Source organism: Saccoglossus kowalevskii, chromosome 6, assembly GCF_978046115.1.
Source record: "Saccoglossus kowalevskii chromosome 6, keSacKowa6.1, whole genome shotgun sequence".
NCBI classification, from domain to species: Eukaryota; Metazoa; Hemichordata; class Enteropneusta; family Harrimaniidae; genus Saccoglossus; species Saccoglossus kowalevskii.
Window position 1 is genome coordinate 10,916,064 of NC_140646.1, and position 23,370 is coordinate 10,939,433.

At 32.0% G+C, this 23,370-nt stretch overlaps 1 pseudogene; it reads right to left on the reverse strand.

The window, feature by feature from the left end:
* Positions 1 to 454: 454 nt before the first annotated feature.
* Positions 455 to 2,034, reverse strand: LOC100369582 (sepiapterin reductase pseudogene; annotated as a pseudogene).
* Between the last annotated feature and the right edge of the window lie 21,336 nt (positions 2,035 to 23,370).

The following is a 23,370-nucleotide window of genomic DNA, read 5'->3' on the forward strand; positions in this document are numbered from 1 at the left end:
GTGGCAAGTGTGGAGAACCCCGAGGAGAAGAATTTACCCCTGATACAGTTACAATAATCAACTCCACAATATCATGTGCTCGACTTGAGTGTATTGAATAGGTTAAAGTCAAAATAATGTGTTATGTTGTTAGTTTACTTATTTAATGTATTTAATTTAGCGGTATTCATTTATCATCAAATAATTACTACATTTACAAGTATGTACGTGGTAGGATAATCCAGGGATGACAGGCTCGTTGTTTGGGGGGTTCGGCGTGGTCAGTCGAACCCCCTAAATTTTGGAAGTGAATACAATTATGATCGTAGATTAGAACATATTAAAACAAACAGTATTAATTAAAATAATTATCATCGTGTAAATCACTTGACTCAGTGAGCATTTTGGTGGCAACAAGCTTTAAATGTCAATCGGGAAGTTACGTCTCAGCTCAACAGCAGCCAATCAAAACAGGTTGTTATAAATGGGCAAGCTTTTATTCGGTGATTCCGCGATGGTGTAATGAAGATCGCGTTCAAGCAGCTGATGTGAAATATTATAACGAGTAAGCATATTTATACAACAATAATGTAATGGAAGTCACTCTCTGTCTTGTGCTAGTGTTCGTTCAGTAAGTACAGTGTGGGTTCGAACGGGATTGATCGGTCCCGTAATTTTTCCAGCACAACACGACACTGTACTTTCCTAGTTTGGTTCATTAGTTTTGTATTCTTCAAGTTTATGATGGCATATACACAGCTCTTTCCAAGTGTGTCAGCCAAATGTAGTCAACTTATTGTATTAGTACGTATAGCCTGTGTTATTTCTACCTTAAAATGCCTAGACAATGTTATGCCAAGACAGGTACAGTATTGTCTTGTTTGAGTATAACAATTTGCCGTAGAGTATCTAGGGTGCGGGTGTGTTTGTCTGTTGGTGGGGAATGGTTCAGTAACCCCCTTCTCTAAAATCTTGTAAAATAGTTCAAAAATGTTATGTGAAATAACTTAACAACGTAACACAAAGTAAGCCAATTGAATTTAAAACCGAGATTACTAAAATGTTTGTAACATAGCTCTAAGACGATAAAGAATCCGCTATTTTTCTTTTTGAAAATTATAAAATTCACAAGTTTCACATAAAATATATTATTGTTGTTTTCGAACCCCCTATTAAAAAGTGCTGGCTACGGGCCTGTGATGGACTGTATTATCGATCGAGAAAGAATCCTATTTATTGACATCATAATAGTCAACGTGTGCTCCACTATCGTAAGAATCCTCATACAACAGCTTCATTAATGTACCCACAGTTTGTTCGACAGTCAGTACTGCCCCCTTGGCCGTGAGGTCCGTGTACAACCGAGTGTACATGTCTGTATTGCCCAATGTCAGCAGGGCTACCTCCACCTCGTGTCGCATGTCGGTGTTAACTGGGCCTGGGGCGTAGCTCACAACACGGATATCTGGTTCTTCGGCAGCAAGAACTTTAAATAGCATGTCTCTGGCGGCTTTCGATGAGCAATAGAGGGAGTGGAAATTGAATGGTTGTATGCCACACAGTGATGAAATGTTTACTACAGTACGTCGCAATCGGTCTATCTTTGGGAACATGGTTAAAAACGCCGATGTGATACAAATGGTAGAGGTAACGTTGAAGTCGAAATAACTCTGCAGCTTGACTGGTTCGTTGAATTCACGCAAGGTTTTACTAACATCACCTACGGAGCCGGCATTGTGTATTACAATAGCGTGTTGAAAGTTTGCTGGTATGACATCGCTGAAAAAACATTCAATTTGGCTCCTGAGGGAAATCATGTCGCTGAGATCCGATGGATATACGCGAACCTCGACTCCCCCACGTCGGCTCGTTATTAACAGTTTGGTTTCCTGCAACCCTGTCTCCGATCTGGCAACAAGAACCATGATGCTACCTTCCCCGATTGTATCGGCCAGTGCGACCGCTATCCCACGTCCGATGCCTTTGCTAGCGCCTGTAACGAGACAAAATGTTGGGACATCGAACACACTGCCCGTACAGGTAGCCATGCTTGTTCAGTGCTGTAACAGCTGACGTCACGGTCAACGAGCGCAACGCAACAGAGCGCCGCCAATGGCAACAATCCAACATCAAAGTAACGATTTATTATTTTGCCCACAGTTCAACCACGGACTGTGTTTTAACGTGGCATTTGTATAGTATCCCGATTGTATTCTGGAGATCACCCATGCTTCTTGTAAAAAAAAAAAAAATGTTTTTATAAGATTTGTTGGCGTTCTGATTTATATTGAAAGCACATGACAACAAAAAGTGCAGTTTATCCGTCTTCTATTTAATTCTGGTTACTTTGTCAGTACACACTCTAATTCGACTGAGTATGTCTCCTTTTTCTATTCATGATCAGTACTAAATTTTGTCATTGATTTTTTTTGTTTCAAATTCAATACATTCAAGTATTTCTCAAAATTATAAGAATCTAAGAATTTATAATCTATAATAAGAATTTTTGTCCTCTGTTTTCAGTTGTTTTGTTTTTTTAGGTACATTTTTTTCTTCGGGGATGAAATTGGACAAGCAGGGTCATTTTATGAAAAAGAATATTAAACTTCGTGTATGCTTGTGTGTTAACAGACCCACACAATTGACCATGTATTTTAAAATGTATTAAAAAAGCCAAACATTGTAAATACTGTATCGTTTATGCTTGTGTGTGTGTTAACAGACCCACACAATTGACCATGTATTTTAAAATGTATTAAAAAAGCCAAACATTGTAAATACTGTATCGTTTATGCTTGTGTGTTAACAGACCCACACAATTGACCATGTATTTTAAAATGTAATAAAAAAGCCAAACATTGTAAATACTGTATCGTTTATGCTTGTGTGTGTATGTTAACAGACCCACACAATTGACCATGTATTTTAAAATGTATTAAAAAAGCCAAACATTGTAAATACTATATCGTTTATGCTTGTGTGTTAACAGACTCACACAATTGACTATGTATTTTAAAATGTATTAAAAAAGCCGAACATTGTAAATACTGTATCGCATATGCTTGTGTGTTAACAGGCCCACACAATTGACCATGTATTTTAAAATGTATTAAAAAAGCCAAACATTGTAAATACTGTATCGTTTATGCTTGTGTGTTAACAGACCCACACAAATGACCATGTATTTTAAAATGTATTAAAAAAGCCAAACATTGTAAATACTGTATCGCATATGCTTGTGTGTTAACAGACCCACACAATTGACCATGTATTTTAAAATGTATTAAAAAAGCCAAACATTGTAAATACTGTATCGTTTATGCTTGTGTGTGTGTTAACGGACCCACACAATTGACCATGTATTTTAAAATGTATTAAAAAGCCAAACATTGTAAATACTGTATCGTTTATGCTTGTGTGTTAACAGACTCACACAATTTACCATGTATTTTAAAATGTATTAAAAAAGCCAAACATTGTAAATACTATACCGTTTATGCTTGTGTGTTAACAGACTCACACAATTGACCATGTATTTTAAAATGTATTAAAAAAGCCGAACATTGTAAATACTGTATCGCATATGCTTGTGTGTTAACAGGCCCACACAATTGACCATGTATTTTAAAATGTATTAAAAAAGCCAAACATTGTAAATACTGTATCGTTTATGCTTGTGTGTCTGTGACAACGGACCCAAACAATTGACCATGTATTTTAAAATGTATTAAAAAGCCAAACATTGTATATACTGTATCGTTTATGCTTGTGTGTGTGTGTGTGTTAACAGACCCACACAATTGACCATGTATTTTAAAATGTATTAAAAAAGACAAACATTGCAAATACTGTATCGTTTATGCTTGTGTGTGTGTTAACGGACCCACACAATTGACCATGTATTTTAAAATGTATTAAAAAAGCCAAACATTGTAAATACTGTATCGTGCATGCTTGTGTGACAACAGACCCACACAATTGACCATGTATTTTAAAATGTATTAAAAAGCCAAACATTGTAAATACTGTATCGTTTATGCTTGTGTGTTAACAGACCCACACAATTGACCATGTACTAGTATTTTAAAATGTATTAAAAAGCCAAACATTGTAAATACTGTATCGTTTATGCTTGTGTGTTAACAGACCCACACAATTGACCATGTACTAGTATTTTAAAATGTATTAAAAAGCCAAACATTGTAAATACTGTATCGTTTATGCTTGTGTGTTAACAGACCCACACAATTGACCATGTACTAGTATTTTAAAATGTATTAAAAAAGCCAAACATTGTAAATATTGTATCGTGCATGCTTGTGTGTGTGTGACAACAGACCCACACAATTGACCATGTATTTTAAAATGTATTAAAAAAGCCAAACATTGTAAATACTGTATCGTTTATGCTTGTGTGTTAACAGACCCACACAATTGATCATGTATTTTAAAATGTATTAAAAAAGCCAAACATTGTAAATACTGTATCGTTTATGCTTGTGTGTTAACATACCCACACAATTGACCATGTATTTTAAAATGTATTAAAAAAGCCAGACATTGTAAATACTGTATCGTTTATGCTTGTGTTTGTGTTAACGGACCCACACAATTGACCATGTATTTTAAAATGTATTAAAAAAACCAAAAATTGTAAATACTATATCGTTTATGCTTGTGTGTGTATGACAACAGACCCACACAATTGAGCATGTATTTTAAAATGTATTAAAAAGCCAAACATTGTAAATACTGTGTCCTTTATGCTTGTGTGTGTGTTAACGGACCCACACAATTGACCATGTATTTTAAAATGTATTAAAAAGCCAAACATTGTAAATACTGTATCGTTTATGCTTGTGTGTGTGACAACAGACCCACACAATTGACCATGTTTTTTAAAATGTATTAAAAAAGCCAAACATTGTAAATACTGTATCGTGCATGCCTGTGTGTGTGTGACAACAGACCCACACAATTGACTATGTATTTTAAAATGTATTTAAAAAGCAAAACATTGTAAATACTGTATCGTGTATGCTTGTGTGTGTGTGACACCAGACCCACACAATTGACCATGTATTTTAAAATGTATTAAAAAAGGCCACAGATTGTAAATACTGTATCGTGTATGCTTGTGTGACAACAGAGCCACACAATTGACCATGTATTTTAAAATGTATTAAAAAGCCAAACATTGTATATACTGTATCGTGTATGCTTGTGTGTTAACAGACCCACACAACTGACCATGTATTTTAAAATGTATTAAAAAGCCAAACATTGTAAATACTGTATCGTTTATGTTTGTGTGTTAACAGACCCACACAATTGACCATGTATTTTAAAATGTATTAAAAAAACCAAACATTGTAAATACTGTATCGTGCATGCTTGTGTGTGTGTGACAACAGACCCACACAATTGACCATGTATTTTAAAATGTATTAAAAAGCCAAACATTGTAAATACTGTATCGTTTATGCTTGTGTGTGTGTGTGACAACAGACCCACACAATTGACCATGTATTTTAAAATGTATTAAAAAAGCCAAACATTGTAAATACTGTATCGTGCATGCTTGTGTGTGTGTGTGTCAACAGACCCACACAATTGACCATGTATTTTAAAATGTATTAAAAAAGCCAAACATTGTAAATACTATATCGTTTATGCTTGTGTGTTAACAGACCCACACAATTGACCATGTATTTTAAAATGTATTAAAAAAGCCAAACATTGTAAATACTGTATCGCATATGCCTGTGTGTTAACAGGCCCACACAATAGACCATGCATTTTAAAATGTATTTAAAAAGCCAAACATTGCAAATACTGTATCGTTTATGCGTGTGTATGTGTGTTAACAGAGCCACACAATTGACCATGTATTTTAAAATGTATTAAAAAAACCAAACATTGTAAATACTGTATCGTTTATGCTTGTGTGTTAACAGACCCACACAATTGACCATGTATTTTAAAATGTATTAAAAAAAGCAAAACATTGTAAATACTGTATCGTTTATGCTTGTGTGTGTGTTAACGGACCCACACAATTGATCATGTATTTTAAAATGTATTAAAAAGCCAAACATTGTAAATACTGTATCGCATATGCTTGTGTGTTAACAGGCCCACACAATAGACCATGTATTTTAAAATGTATTTAAAAAGCCAAACATTGCAAATACTGTATCGTTTATACTTGTGTATGTGTGTTAACAGACCCACACAATTGACCATGTATTTTAAAATGTATTAAAAAAACCAAACATTGTAAATACTGTATCGTTTATGCTTGTGTGTGTGTGTGACAACAGACCCACACAATTGACCATGTATTTTAAAATGTATTAAAAAGCCAAACATTGTAAATACTGTATCCTTTATGCTTGTGTGTGTGTTAACGGACCCACACAATTGACCATGTATTTTAAATTGTATTAAAAAGCCAAACATTGTAAATACTGTATCGTTTATGCTTGTATGTGTTAACATACCCACACAATTGACCATGTATTTTAAAATGTATTAAAAAGCCAAACATTGTAAATACTATATCGTTTATGCTTGTGTGTAAACAGACTCACACAATTGACTATGTATTTTAAAATGTATTAAAAAAGCCAAACATTGTAAATACTGTATCGTTTATGCTGTGTGTGTTAACATACCCACACAATTGACCATGTATTTTAAAATGTATTAAAAAGCCAAACATTGTAAATACTATATCGTTTATGCTTGTGTGTAAACAGACTCACACAATTGACTATGTATTTTAAAATGTATTAAAAAAGCCAAACATTGTAAATACTGTATCGCATATGCTTGTGTGTTAACAGGCCCACACAATTGACCATGTATTTTAAAATGTATTAAAAAAGCCAAACATTGTAAATACTGTATCGTTTATGCTGTGTGTGTTAACATACCCACACAATTGACCATGTATTTTAAAATGTATTAAAAAGCCAAACATTGTAAATACTATATCGTTTATGCTTGTGTGTAAACAGACTCACACAATTGACTATGTATTTTAAAATGTATTAAAAAAGCCAAACATTGTAAATACTGTATCGCATATGCTTGTGTGACAACAGACCCACACAATTGACCATGTATTTTAAAATGTATTAAAAAGCCAAACATTGTAAATACTGTATCGTTTATGCTGTGTGTGTTAACATACCCACACAATTGACCATGTATTTTAAAATGTATTAAAAAGCCAAACATTGTAAATACTATATCGTTTATGCTTGTGTGTAAACAGACTCACACAATTGACTATGTATTTTAAAATGTATTAAAAAAGCCAAATATTGTAAATACTGTATCGCATATGCTTGTGTGTTAACAGGCCCACACAATTGACCATGTATTTTAAAATGTATTAAAAAAGCCAAACATTGCAAATACTGTATCGTTTATGCTTGTGTATGTGTGTTAACAGACCCGCACAATTGACCATGTATTTTAAAATGTATTTAAATAGCCAAACATTGTAAATACTGTATCGTTTATGCTTGTGTGTTAACAGACCCACACAATTGATCATGTATTTTAAAATGTATTAAAAAAGCCAAACATTGTAAATACTGTATCGTTTATGCTTGTGTGTTAACAGACCCACACAATTGATCATGTATTTTAAAATGTATTAAAAAAGCCAAACATTGTAAATACTGTATCGTTTATGCTTGTGTGTTAACATACCCACACAATTGACCATGTATTTTAAAATGTATTAAAAAAGCCAGACATTGTAAATACTGTATCGTTTATGCTTGTGTTTGTGTTAACGGACCCACACAATTGACCATGTATTTTAAAATGTATTAAAAAAACCAAACATTGTAAATACTGTATCGTTTATGCTTGTGTGTGTATGACAACAGACCCACACAATTGACCATGTTTTTTAAAATGTATTAAAAAAGCCAAACATTGTAAATACTGTATCGTGCATGCCTGTGTGTGTGTGACAACAGACCCACACAATTGACTATGTATTTTAAAATGTATTTAAAAAGCAAAACATTGTAAATATTGTATCGTGTATGCTTGTGTGTGTGTGACAACAGACCCACACAATTGACCATGTATTTTAAAATGTATTAAAAAAGGCCACAGATTGTAAATACTGTATCGTGTATGCTTGTGTGACAACAGAGCCACACAATTGACCATGTATTTTAAAATGTATTAAAAAGCCAAACATTGTATATACTGTATCGTGTATGCTTGTGTGTTAACAGACCCACACAATTGACCATGTATTTTAAAATGTATTAAAAAGCCAAACATTGTAAATACTGTATCGTTTATGTTTGTGTGTTAACAGACCCACACAATTGACCATGTATTTTAAAATGTATTAAAAAAACCAAACATTGTAAATACTGTATCGTGCATGCTTGTGTGTGTGTGACAACAGACCCACACAATTGACCATGTATTTTAAAATGTATTAAAAAGCCAAACATTGTAAATACTGTATCGTTTATGCTTGTGTGTGTGTGACAACAGACCCACACAATTGACCATGTATTTTAAAATGTATTAAAAAAGCCAAACATTGTAAATACTGTATCGTGCATGCTTGTGTGTGTGTATGACAACAGACCCACACAATTGACCATGTATTTTAAAATGTATTAAAAAAGCCAAACATTGTAAATACTATATCGTTTATGCTTGTGTGTTAACAGACCCACACAATTGACCATGTATTTTAAAATGTATTAAAAAAGCCAAACATTGTAAATACTGTATCGCATATGCCTGTGTGTTAACAGGCCCACACAATAGACCATGCATTTTAAAATGTATTTAAAAAGTCAAACATTGCAAATACTGTATCGTTTATGCGTGTGTATGTGTGTTAACAGAGCCACACAATTGACCATGTATTTTAAAATGTATTAAAAAAACCAAACATTGTAAATACTGTATCGTTTATGCTTGTGTGTTAACAGACCCACACAATTGACCATGTATTTTAAAATGTATTAAAAAAAGCCAGACATTGTAAATACTGTATCGTTTATGCTTGTGTGTGTGTTAACGGACCCACACAATTGATCATGTATTTTAAAATGTATTAAAAAGCCAAACATTGTAAATACTGTATCGCATATGCTTGTGTGTTAACAGGCCCACACAATAGACCATGTATTTTAAAATGTATTTAAAAAGCCAAACATTGCAAATACTGTATCTTTTATACTTGTGTGTTAACAGACTCACACAATTGACCATGTATTTTAAAATGTATTAAAAAAGCCAAACATTGTAAATACTATATCGTTTATGCTTGTGTGTGTGTGACAACAGACCCACACAATTGACCATGTATTTTAAAATGTATTAAAAAAGGCCACAGATTGTAAATACTGTATCGTGTATGCTTGTGTGACAACAGAGCCACACAATTGACCATGTATTTTAAAATGTATTAAAAAGCCAAACATTGTATATACTGTATCGTGTATGCTTGTGTGTTAACAGACCCACACAATTGACCATGTATTTTAAAATGTATTAAAAAGCCAAACATTGTAAATACTGTATCGTTTATGTTTGTGTTAACAGACCCACACAATTGACCATGTATTTTAAAATGTATTAAAAAAACCAAACATTGTAAATACTGTATCGTGCATGCTTGTGTGTGTGTAACAACAGACCCACACAATTGACCATGTATTTTAAAATGTATTAAAAAGCCAAACATTGTAAATACTGTATCGTTTATGCTTGTGTGTGTGTGACAACAGACCCACACAATTGACCATGTATTTTAAAATGTATTAAAAAAGCCAAACATTGTAAATACTGTATCGTGCATGTTTGTGTGTGTGTATGACAACAGACCCACACAATTGACCATGTATTTTAAAATGTATTAAAAAAGCCAAACATTGTAAATACTATATCGTTTATGCTTGTGTGTTAACAGACCCACACAATTGACCATGTATTTTAAAATGTATTAAAAAAGCCAAACATTGTAAATACTGTATCGCATATGCCTGTGTGTTAACAGGCCCACACAATAGACCATGCATTTTAAAATGTATTTAAAAAGTCAAACATTGCAAATACTGTATCGTTTATGCGTGTGTATGTGTGTTAAAAGAGCCACACAATTGACCATGTATTTTAAAATGTATTAAAAAAACCAAACATTGTAAATACTGTATCGTTTATGCTTGTGTGTTTACAGACCCACACAATTGACCATGTATTTTAAAATGTATTAAAAAAAGCCAGACATTGTAAATACTGTATCGTTTATGCTTGTGTGTGTGTTAACGGACCCACACAATTGATCATGTATTTTAAAATGTATTAAAAAGCCAAACATTGTAAATACTGTATCGCATATGCTTGTGTGTTAACAGGCCCACACAATAGACCATGTATTTTAAAATGTATTTAAAAAGCCAAACATTGCAAATACTGTATCTTTTATACTTGTGTATGTGTGTTAACAGACCTACACAATTGACCATGTATTTTAAAATGTATTTAAAAAGCCAAACATTGTAAATACTGTATCGTTTATGCTTGTGTGTTAACAGACCCACACAATTGAGCATGTATTTTAAAATGTATTAAAAAAGCCAAACATTGTAAATACTGTATCGTTTATGCTTGTGTGTTAACAGACCCACACAATTGACCATGTATTTTAAAATGTATTAAAAAAGCCAGATATTGTAAATACTGTATCGTTTATGCTTGTGTGTGTGTTAACAGACCCACACAATTGATCATGTATTTTAAAATGTATTAAAAAGCCAAACATTGTAAATACTGTATCGTTTATGCTTGTGTGTGTGTGACAACAGACCCACACAATTGACCATGTATTTTAAAATGTATTAAAAAAGCCAAACATTGTAAATACTGTATCGTGCATGCTTGTGTGTGTGTTAACGGACCCACACAATTGACCATGTATTTTAAAATGTATTAAAAAGCCAAACATTGTAAATACTGTATCGTTTATGCTTGTGTGTGTGTGACAACAGACCCACACAATTGACTATGTATTTTAAAATGTATTAAAAAAGCAAAACATTGTAAATACTGTATCGTGCATGCTAGTGTGTTAACAGACCTACACAATTGACCATGTATTTTAAAATGTATTTAAAAAGCCAAACATTGTAAATACTGTATCGTGTATGCTTGTGTGTGTGTGACAACAGACCCACACAATTGACCATGTATTTTAAAATGTATTAAAAAATGCCACACATTGTAAATACTGTATCGTGTATGCTTGTGTGTCAACAGAGCCACACAATTGACCATGTATTTTAAAATGTATTAAAAAGCCAAACATTGTAAATACTGTATCGTTTATGCTTGTGTGTTAACAGACACACACAATTGACCATGTACTAGTATTTTAAAATGTATTAAAAAGCCAAACATTGTAAATACTGTATCGTTTATGCTTGTGTGTTAACAGACCCACACAATTGACCATGTACTAGTATTTTAAAATGTATTAAAAAAGCCAAACATTGTAAATACTGTATCGTGCATGCTTGTGTGTTAACAGACCCACACAATTGACCATGTACTAGTATTTTAAAATGTATTAAAAAGCCAAACATTGTAAATACTGTATCGTTTATGCTTGTGACAACAGACCCACACAATTGACCATGTATTTTAAAATGTATTAAAAAAGCCAAACATTGTAAATACTGTATCGTTTATGCTTGTGTGTTAACAGACTCACACAATTGATCATGTATTTTAAAATGTATTAAAAAAGTATTTAAAAAGCCAAACATTGTAAATACTGTATCGTTTATGCTTGTCTGTTAACAGACCCACACAATTGACCATGTATTTTAAAATGTATTAAAAAAACCAGACATTGTAAATACTGTATCGTTTATGCTTGTGTGTGTGTTAACGGACCCACACAATTGACCATGTATTTTAAAATGTATTAAAAAAACCAAACATTGTAAATACTGTATCGTTTATGCTTGTGTGTGTGTGACAACAGACCCACACAATTGACCAAGTATTTTAAAATGTATTAAAAAGCCAAAAATTGTAAATACTGTATCGTTTATGCTTGTGTGTGTGTTAACGGACCGACACAATTGACCATGTATTTTAAAATGTATTAAAAAGCCAAACATTGTAAATACTGTATCGTTTATGCTTGTGTGTGTGTGACAACAGACCCACACAATTGACCATGTATTTTAAAATGTATTAAAAAAGCCAAACATTGTAAATACTGTATCGTTTATGCTTGTGTGTTAACAGACTCACACAATTGACCATGTATTTTAAAATGTATTAAAAAAGCCAAACATTGTAAATACTATATCGTTTATGCTTGTGTGTTAACAGACTCACACAATTGACCATGTATTTTAAAATGTATTATAAAAGCCGAACATTGTAAATACTGTATCGCATATGCTTGTGTGTTAACAGACCCACACAATTGACCATGTATTTTAAAATGTATTAAAAAAAGCCAGACATTGTAAATACTGTATCGTTTATGCTTGTGTGTGTGTTAACGGACCCACACAATTGATCATGTATTTTAAAATGTATTAAAAAGCCAAACATTGTAAATACTGTATCGCATATGCTTGTGTGTTAACAGGCCCACACAATAGACCATGTATTTTAAAATGTATTTAAAAAGCCAAACATTGCAAATACTGTATCTTTTATACTTGTGTATGTGTGTTAACAGACCCACACAATTGACCATGTATTTTAAAATGTATTAAAAAAACCAAACATTGTAAATACTGTATCGTTTATGCTTGTGTGTGTGTGACAACAGACCCACACAATTGACCATGTATTTTAAAATGTATTAAAAAGCCAAACATTGTAAATACTGTATCCTTTATGCTTGTGTGTGTGTTAACGGACCCACACAATTGACCATGTATTTTAAAATGTAGTAAAAAGCCAAACATTGTAAATACTGTATCGTTTATGCTGTGTGTGTTAACATACCCACACAATTGACCATGTATTTTAAAATGTATTAAAAAGCCAAACATTGTAAATACTATATCGTTTATGCTTGTGTGTAAACAGACTCACACAATTGACTATGTATTTTAAAATGTATTAAAAAAGCCAAACATTGTAATTACTGTATCGCATATGCTTGTGTGTACAGGCATAGGCCCACACAATTGACCATGTATTTTAAAATGTATTAAAAAAGCCAAACATTGCAAATACTGTATCGTTTATTCTTGTGTATGTGTGTTAACAGACCCGCACAATTGACCATGTATTTTAAAATGTATTTAAATAGCCAAACATTGTAAATACTGTATCGTTTATGCTTGTGTGTGTATGAAAACAGACCCACACAATTGAGCATGTATTTTAAAATGTATTAAAAAGCCAAACATTGTAAATACTGTATCCTTTATGCTCGTGTGTGTGTTAACGGACCCACACAATTGACCATGTATTTTAAAATGTATTAAAAAAGTCAAACATTGCAAATACTGTATCGTTTATGCGTGTGTATGTGTGTTAACAGAGCCACACAATTGACCATGTATTTTAAAATGTATTAAAAAAACCAAACATTGTAAATACTGTATCGTTTATGCTTGTGTGTTAACAGACCCACACAATTGACCATGTATTTTAAAATGTATTAAAAAAGCCAGACATTGTAAATACTGTATCGTTTATGCTTGTGTGTGTGTTAACAGACCCACACAATTGATCATGTATTTTAAAATGTATTAAAAAGCCAAACATTGTAAATACTGTATCGTTTATGCTTGTGTGTGTGTGACAACAGACCCACACAATTGACCATGTATTTTAAAATGTATTAAAAAAGCCAAACATTGTAAATACTGTATCGTGGATGCTTGTGTGTGTGTTAACGGACCCACACAATTGACCATGTATTTTAAAATGTATTAAAAAGCCAAACATTGTAAATACTGTATCGTTTATGCTTGTGTGTGTGTGACAACAGACCCACACAATTGACTATGTATTTTAAAATGTATTAAAAAAGCAAAACATTGTAAATACTGTATCGTGCATGCTAGTGTGTTAACAGACCTACACAATTGACCATGTATTTTAAAATGTATTTAAAAATCCAAACATTTTAAATACTGTATCGTGTATGCTTGTGTGTGTGTGACAACAGACCCACACAATTGACCATATATTTTAAAATGTATTAAAAAATGCCACACATTGTAAATACTGTATCGTGTATGCTTGTGTGTCAACAGAGCCACACAATTGACCATGTATTTTAAAATGTATTAAAAAGCCAAACATTGTAAATACTGTATCGTTTATGCTTGTGTGTTAACAGACACACACAATTGACCATGTACTAGTATTTTAAAATGTATTAAAAAGCCAAACATTGTAAATACTGTATCGTTTATGCTTGTGTGTTAACAGACCCACACAATTGACCATGTACTAGTATTTTAAAATGTATTAAAAAAGCCAAACATTGTAAATACTGTATCGTGCATGCTTGTGTGTTAACAGACCCACACAATTGACCATGTACTAGTATTTTAAAATGTATTAAAATGCCAAACATTGTAAATACTGTATCGTTTATGCTTGTGACAACAGACCCACACAATTGACCATGTATTTTAAAATGTATTAAAAAAGCCAAACATTGTAAATACTGTATCGTTTATGCTTGTGTGTTAACAGACTCACACAATTGACCATGTATTTTAAAATGTATTAAAAAAGTATTTAAAAAGCCAAACATTGTAAATACTATATCGTTTATGCTTGTCTGTTAACAGACCCACACAATTGACCATGTATTTTAAAATGTATTAAAAAAACCAGACATTGTAAATACTGTATCGTTTATGCTTGTGTGTGTGTTAACGGACCCACACAATTGACCATGTATTTTAAAATGTATTAAAAAAACCAAACATTGTAAAACTGTATCGTTTATGCTTGTGTGTGTGTGACAACAGACCCACACAATTGACCATGTATTTTAAAATGTATTAAAAAGCCAAAAATTGTAAATACTGTATCGTTTATGCTTGTGTGTGTGTTAACGGACCCACACAATTGACCATGTATTTTAAAATGTATTAAAAAGCCAAACATTGTAAATACTGTATCGTTTATACTTGTGTGTGTGTGACAACAGACCCACACAATTGACCATGTATTTTAAAATGTATTAAAAAAGCCAAACATTGTAAATACTGTATCGTTTATGCTTGTGTGTTAACAGACTCACACAATTGACCATGTATTTTAAAATGTATTAAAAAAGCCAAACATTGTAAATACTATATCGTTTATGCTTGTGTGTTAACAGACTCACACAATTGACCATGTATTTTAAAATGTATTATAAAAGCCGAACATTGTAAATACTGTATCGCATATGCTTGTGTGTTAACAGGCCCACACAATTGACCATGTATTTTAAAATGTACTAAAAAAGCCAAACATTGTAAATATTGTATCGTTTATGCGTGTGTGTGTATGACAACAGACCCACACAATTGACCATGTATTTTAAAATGTATTAAAAAATCCAAACATTGTAAATACTGTATCGTGCATGCTTGTGTGTTAACAGACCCACACAATTGACCATGTATTTTAAAATGTATTAAAAAGCCAAACATTGTAAATACTGTATCGTTTATGCTTGTGTGTGTGGGTGACAACAGACCCACGCAATTGACCATTTACTAGTATTTTAAAATGTATTTAAAAAGCCAAACATTGTAAATACTGTATCGTTTATGCTTGTGTGTCTGTGACAACAGACCCAAACAATTGACCGTGTATTTTAAAATGTATTAAAAAGCCAAACATTGTAAATACTGTATCGTTTATGCTTGTGTGTCTGTGACAACAGACCCAAACAATTGACCATGTATTTTAAAATGTATTAAAAAGCCAAACATTGTATATACTGTATCGTTTATGCTTGTGTGTGTGTGTGTGTGTGTTAACAGACCCACACAATTGACCATGTATTTTAAAATGTATTAAAAAAGACAAACATTGCAAATACTGTATCGTTTATGCTTGTGTGTGTGTTAACGGACCCACACAATTGACCATGTATTTTAAAATGTATTAAAAAAGCCAAACATTGTAAATACTGTATCGTGCATGCTTGTGTGTTAACAGACCCACACAATTGACCATGTACTAGTATTTTAAAATGTATTAAAAAGCCAAACATTGTAAATACTGTATCGCATATGCTTGTGTGTTAACAGGCCCACACAATATACCATGTATTTTAAAATGTATTTAAAAAGCCAAACATTGTAAATACTGTATCGTTTATGCTTGTGTGTTAACAGACCCACACAATTGAGCATGTATTTTAAAATGTATTAAAAAAGCCAAACATTGTAAATACTGTATCGTTTATGCTTATGTGTTAACAGACCCACACAATTGACCATGTATTTTAAAATGTATTAAAAAAGCCAGACATTGTAAATACTGTATCGTTTATGCTTGTGTGTGTGTTAACAGACCCACACAATTGATCATGTATTTTAAAATGTATTAAAAAGCCAAACATTGTAAATACTGTATCGTTTATGCTTGTGTGTGTGTGACAACAGACCCACACAATTGACCATGTATTTTAAAATGTATTAAAAAGCCAAACATTGTAAATACTGTATCGTTTATGCTGTGTGTGTTAACAGACCCACACAATTGAGCATGTATTTTAAAATGTATTAAAAAAGCCAAACATTGTAAATACTGTATCGCATATGCTTGTGTGTATTGAGCATGTATTTTAAAATGTATTAAAAAAGCCAAACATTGTAAATACTGTATCGTTTATGCTTGTGTGTTAACAGACCCACACAATTGACCATGTATTTTAAAATGTATTAAAAAAGCCAGACATTGTAAATACTGTATCGTTTATGCTTGTGTGTGTGTTAACAGACCCACACAATTGATCATGTATTTTAAAATGTATTAAAAAGCCAAACATTGTAAATACTGTGTCGTTTATGCTTGTGTGTGTGTGACAACAGACCCACACAATTGACCATGTATTTTAAAATGTATTAAAAAAGCCAAACATTGTAAATACTGTATCGTGGATGCTTGTGTGTGTATTAACGGACCCACACAGTTGACCATGTATTTTAAAATGTATTAAAAAGCCAAACATTGTAAATACTGTATCGTTTATGCTTGTGTGTTAACAGACCCACACAATTGACCATGTACTAGTATTTTAAAATGTATTAAAAAAGCCAAACATTGTAAATACTGTATCGTGCATGCTTGTGTGTTAACAGACCCACACAATTGACCATGTACTAGTATTTTAAAATGTATTAAAAAGCCATTGTAAATACTGTATCGTTTATGCTTGTGACAACAGACCCACACAATTGACCATGTATTTTAAAATGTATTAAAAAAGCCAAACATTGTAAATACTGTATCGTTTATGCTTGTGTGTTAACAGACTCACACAATTGACCATGTATTTTAAAATGTATTAAAAAAGTATTAAAAAAGCCAAACATTGTAAATACTGTATCGTTTATGCTTGTCTGTTAACAGACCCACACAATTGACCATGTATTTTAAAATGTATTAAAAAAAACAGACATTGTAAATACTGTATCGTTTATGCTTGTGTGTGTGTTAACGGGCCCACACAATTGACCATGTATTTTAAAATGTATTAAAAAAACCAAACATTGTAAATACTGTATCGTTTATGCTTGTGTGTGTGTGACAACAGACCCACACAATTGACCATGTGTTTTAAAATGTATTAAAAAGCCAAAAATTGTAAATACTGTATCGTTTATGCTTGTGTGTGTGTTAACGGACCCACACAATTGACCATGTATTTTAAAATGTATTAAAAAGCCAAACATTGTAAATACTGTATCGTTTATGCTTGTGTGTGTGTGACAACAGACCCACACAATTGACCATGTATTTTAAAATGTATTAAAAAAGCCAAACATTGTAAATACTGTATCGTTTATGCTTGTGTGTTAACAGACTCACACAATTGACCATGTATTTTAAAATGTATTAAAAAAGCCAAACATTGTAAATACTATATCGTTTATGCTTGTGTGTTATCAGACTCACACAATTGACCATGTATTTTAAAATGTATTATAAAAGCCGAACATTGTAAATACTGTATCGCATATGCTTGTGTGTTAACAGGCCCACACAATTGACCATGTATTTTAAAATGTATTAAAAAAGCCAAACATTGTAAATATTGTATCGTTTATGCGTGTGTGTGTATGACAACAGACCCACACAATTGACCATGTATTTTAAAATGTATTAAAAAATCCAAACATTGTAAATACTGTATCGTGCATGCTTGTGTGTTAACAGACCCACACAATTGACCATGTATTTTAAAATGTATTAAAAAGCCAAACATTGTAAATACTGTATCGTTTATGCTTGTGTGTGTGTGTGACAACAGACCCACGCAATTGACCATTTACTAGTATTTTAAAATGTATTAAAAAAGCCAAACATTGTAAATACTGTATCGTTTATGCTTGTGTGTCTGTGACAACAGACCCAAACAATTGACCGTGTATTTTAAAATGTATTAAAAAGCCAAACATTGTAAATACTGTATCGTTTATGCTTGTGTGTCTGTGACAACAGACCCACACAATTGACCATGTATTTTAAAATGTATTAAAAAAGACAAACATTGCAAATACTGTATCGTTTATGCTTGTGTGTGTGTTAACGGACCCACACAATTGACCATGTATTTTAAAATGTATTAAAAAAGCCAAACATTGTAAATACTGTATCGTGCATGCTTGTGTGTTAACAGATCCACACAATTGACCATGTACTAGTATGTTAAAATGTATTAAAAAGCCAAACATTGTAAATACTGTATCGCATATGCTTGTGTGTTAACGGGCCCACACAATATACCATGTATTTTAAAATGTATTTAAAAAGCCAAACATTGTAAATACTGTATCGTTTATGCTTGTGTGTTAACAGACCCACACAATTGAGCATGTATTTTAAAATGTATTAAAAAAGCCAAACATTGTAAATACTGTATCGTTTATGCTTGTGTGTTAACAGACCCACACAATTGACCATGTATTTTAAAATGTATTAAAAAACCAGACATTGTAAATACTGTATCGTTTATGCTTGTGTGTGTGTTAACAGACCCACACAATTGATCATGTATTTTAAAATGTATTAAAAAGCCAAAAATTGTAAATACTGTATCGTTTATTCTTGTGTGTGTGTGACAACAGACCCACACAATTGACCATGTATTTTAAAATGTATTAAAAAGCCAAACATTGTAAATACTGTATCGTTTATGCTGTGTGTGTTAACATACCCACACAATTGACCATGTATTTTAAAATGTATTAAAAAGCCAAACATTGTAAATACTATATCGTTTATGCTTGTGTGTTAACAGACCCACACAATTGACCATGTATTTTAAAATGTATTAAAAAAGCCAGACATTGTAAATACTGTATCGTTTATGCTTCTGTGTGTGTGTGACAACAGACCCACGCAATTGACCATTTCCTAGTATTTTAAAATGTATTAAAAAAGCCAAACATTGTAAATACTGTATCGTTTATGCTTGTGTGTCTGTGACAACAGACCCAAACAATTGACCGTGTATTTTAAAATGTATTAAAAAGCCAAACATTGTAAATACTGTATCGTTTATGCTTGTGTGTCTGTGACAACAGACCCAAACAATTGACCATGTATTTTAAAATGTATTAAAAAGCCAAACATTGTATATACTGTATCGTTTATGCTTGTGTGTGTGTGTGTGTGTGTGTTAACAGACCCACACAATTGACCATGTATTTTAAAATGTATTAAAAAAGACAAACATTGCAAATACTGTATCGTTTATGCTTGTGTGTGTGTTAACGGACCCACACAATTGACCATGTATTTTAAAATGTATTAAAAAAGCCAAACAAGGTAAATACTGTATCGTGCATGCTTGTGTGTTAACAGACCCACACAATTGACCATGTACTAGTATTTTAAAATGTATTAAAAAGCCAAACATTGTAAATACTGTATCGCATATGCTTGTGTGTTAACATACCCACACAATTGACCATGTACTAGTATTTTAAAATGTATTAAAAAGCCAAACATTGTAAATACTGTATCGCATATGCTTGTGTGTTAACAGGCCCACACAATATACCATGTATTTTAAAATGTATTTAAAAAGCCAAACATTGTAAATATTGTATCGTTTATGCTTGTGTGTTAACAGACCCACACAATTGAGCATGTATTTTAAAATGTATTAAAAAAGCCAAACATTGTAAATACTGTATCGTTTATGCTTGTGTGTTAACAGACCCACACAATTGACCATGTATTTTAAAATGTATTTAAAAAGCCAAACATTGTAAATACTGTATCGTGTATGCTTGTGTGTGTGTGACAAAAGACCCACACAATTGACCATGTATTTTAAAATGTATTAAAAAAGGCCACACATTGTAAATACTGTATCGTGTATGCTTGTGTGTCAACAGAGCCACACAATTGACCATGTATTTTAAAATGTATTAAAAAGCCAAACATTGTAAATACTGTATCGTTTATGCTTGTGTGTTAACAGACACACACAATTGATCATGTATTTTAAAATGTATTAAAAAAGCCAAACATTGTAAATACTGTATCGTTTATGCTTGTGTGTTAACAGACTCACACAATTGACCATGTATTTTAAAATGTATTAAAAAAGTATTAAAAAAGCCAAACATTGTAAATACTGTATCGTTTATGCTTGTCTGTTAACAGACCCACACAATTGACCATGTATTTTAAAATGTATTAAAAAAACCAGACATTGTAAATACTGTATCGTTTATGCTTGTGTGTGTGTTAACGGACCCACACAATTGACCATGTATTTTAAAATGTATTAAAAAAACCAAACATTGTAAATACTGTATCGTTTATGCTTGTGTGTGTGTGACAACAGACCCACACAATTGACCATGTATTTTAAAATGTATTAAAAAGCCAAAAATTGTAAATACTGTATCGTTTATGCTTGTGTGTGTGTTAACGGACCCACACAATTGACCATGTATTTTAAAATGTATTAAAAAGCCAAACATTGTAAATACTGTATCGTTTATGCTTGTGTGTGTGTGACAACAGACCCACACAATTGACCATGTATATTAAAATGTATTAAAAAAGCCAAACATTGTAAATACTGTATCGTTTATGCTTGTGTGTTAACAGACTCACACAATTGACCATGTATTTTAAAATGTATTAAAAAAGCCAAACATTGTAAATACTATATCGTTTATGCTTGTGTGTTAACAGACTCACACAATTGACCATGTATTTTAAAATGTATTAAAAAAGCCGAACATTGTAAATACTGTATCGCATATGCTTGTGTGTTAACAGGTCCACACAATAGACCATGTATTTTAAAATGTATTAAAAAAGCCAGACATTGTAAATACTGTATCGTTTATGCTTGTGTTTGTGTTAACGGACCCACACAATTGACCATGTATTTTAAAATGTATTAAAAAAGCCAAACATTGTAAATATTGTATCGTTTATGCGTGTGTGTGTATGACAACAGACCCACACAATTGACCATGTATTTTAAAATGTATTAAAAAATCCAAACATTGTAAATACTGTATCGTGCATGCTTGTGTGTTAACAGACCCACACAATTGACCATGTATTTTAAAATGTATTAAAAAGCCAAACATTGTAAATACTGTATCGTTTATGCTTGTGTGTGTGTGTGACAACAGACCCACGCAATTGACCATGTACTAGTATTTTAAAATGTATTAAAAAAGCCAAACATTGTAAATACTGTATCGTTTATGCTTGTGTGTCTGTGACAACAGACCCAAACAATTGACCATGTATTTTAAAATGTATTAAAAAGCCAAACATTGTAAATACTGTATCGTTTATGCTTGTGTGTCTGTGACAACAGACCCACACAATTGACCATGTATTTTAAAATGTATTAAAAAAGACAAACATTGCAAATACTGTATCGTTTATGCTTGTGTGTGTGTTAACGGACCCACACAATTGACCATGTATTTTAAAATGTATTAAAAAGCCAAACATTGTAAATACTGTATCGTGCATGCTTGTGTGTTAACAGACCCACACAATTGACCATGTACTAGTATTTTAAAATGTATTAAAAAGCCAAACATTGTAAATACTGTATCGCATATGCTTGTGTGTTAACAGGCCCACACAATATACCATGTATTTTTAAATGTATTTAAAAAGCCAAACATTGTAAATACTGTATCGTATATGCTTGTGTGTTAACAGACCCACACAATTGAGCATGTATTTTAAAATGTATTAAAAAAGCCAAACATTGTAAATACTGTATCGTTTATGCTTGTGTGTTAACAGACCCACACAATTGACCATGTATTTTAAAATGTATTAAAAAAGCCAGACATTGTAAATACTGTATCGTTTATGCTTGTGTGTGTGTGTTAACAGACCCACACAATTGATCATGTATTTTAAAATGTATTAAAAAGCCAAACATTGTAAATACTGTATCGTTTATGCTTGTGTGTGTGTGACAACAGACCCACACAATTGACCATGTATTTTAAAATGTTTTAAAAAGCCAAACATTGTAAATACTGTATCGTTTATGCTGTGTGTGTTAACAGACCCACACAATTGAGCATGTATTTTAAAATGTATTAAAAAAGCCAAACATTGTAAATACTGTATCGCATATGCTTGTGTGTATTGAGCATGTATTTTAAAATGTATTAAAAAAGCCAAACATTGTAAATACTGTATCGTTTATGCTTGTGTGTTAACAGACCCACACAATTGACCATGTATTTTAAAATGTATTAAAAAAGCCAGACATTGTAAATACTGTATCGTTTATGCTTGTGTGTGTGTTAACAGACCCACACAATTGATCATGTATTTTAAAATGTATTAAAAAGCCAAACATTGTAAATACTGTATCGTTTATGCTTGTGTGTGTGTGACAACAGACCCACACAATTGACCATGTATTTTAAAATGTATTAAAAAAGCCAAACATTGTAAATACTGTATCGTGGATGCTTGTGTGTGTGTTAACGGACCCACACAATTGACCATGTATTTTAAAATGTATTAAAAAGCCAAACATTGTAAATACTGTATCGTTTATGCTTGTGTGTGTGTGACAACAGACCCACACAATTGACTATGTATTTTAAAATGTATTAAAAAAGCAAAACATTGTAAATACTGTATCGTGCA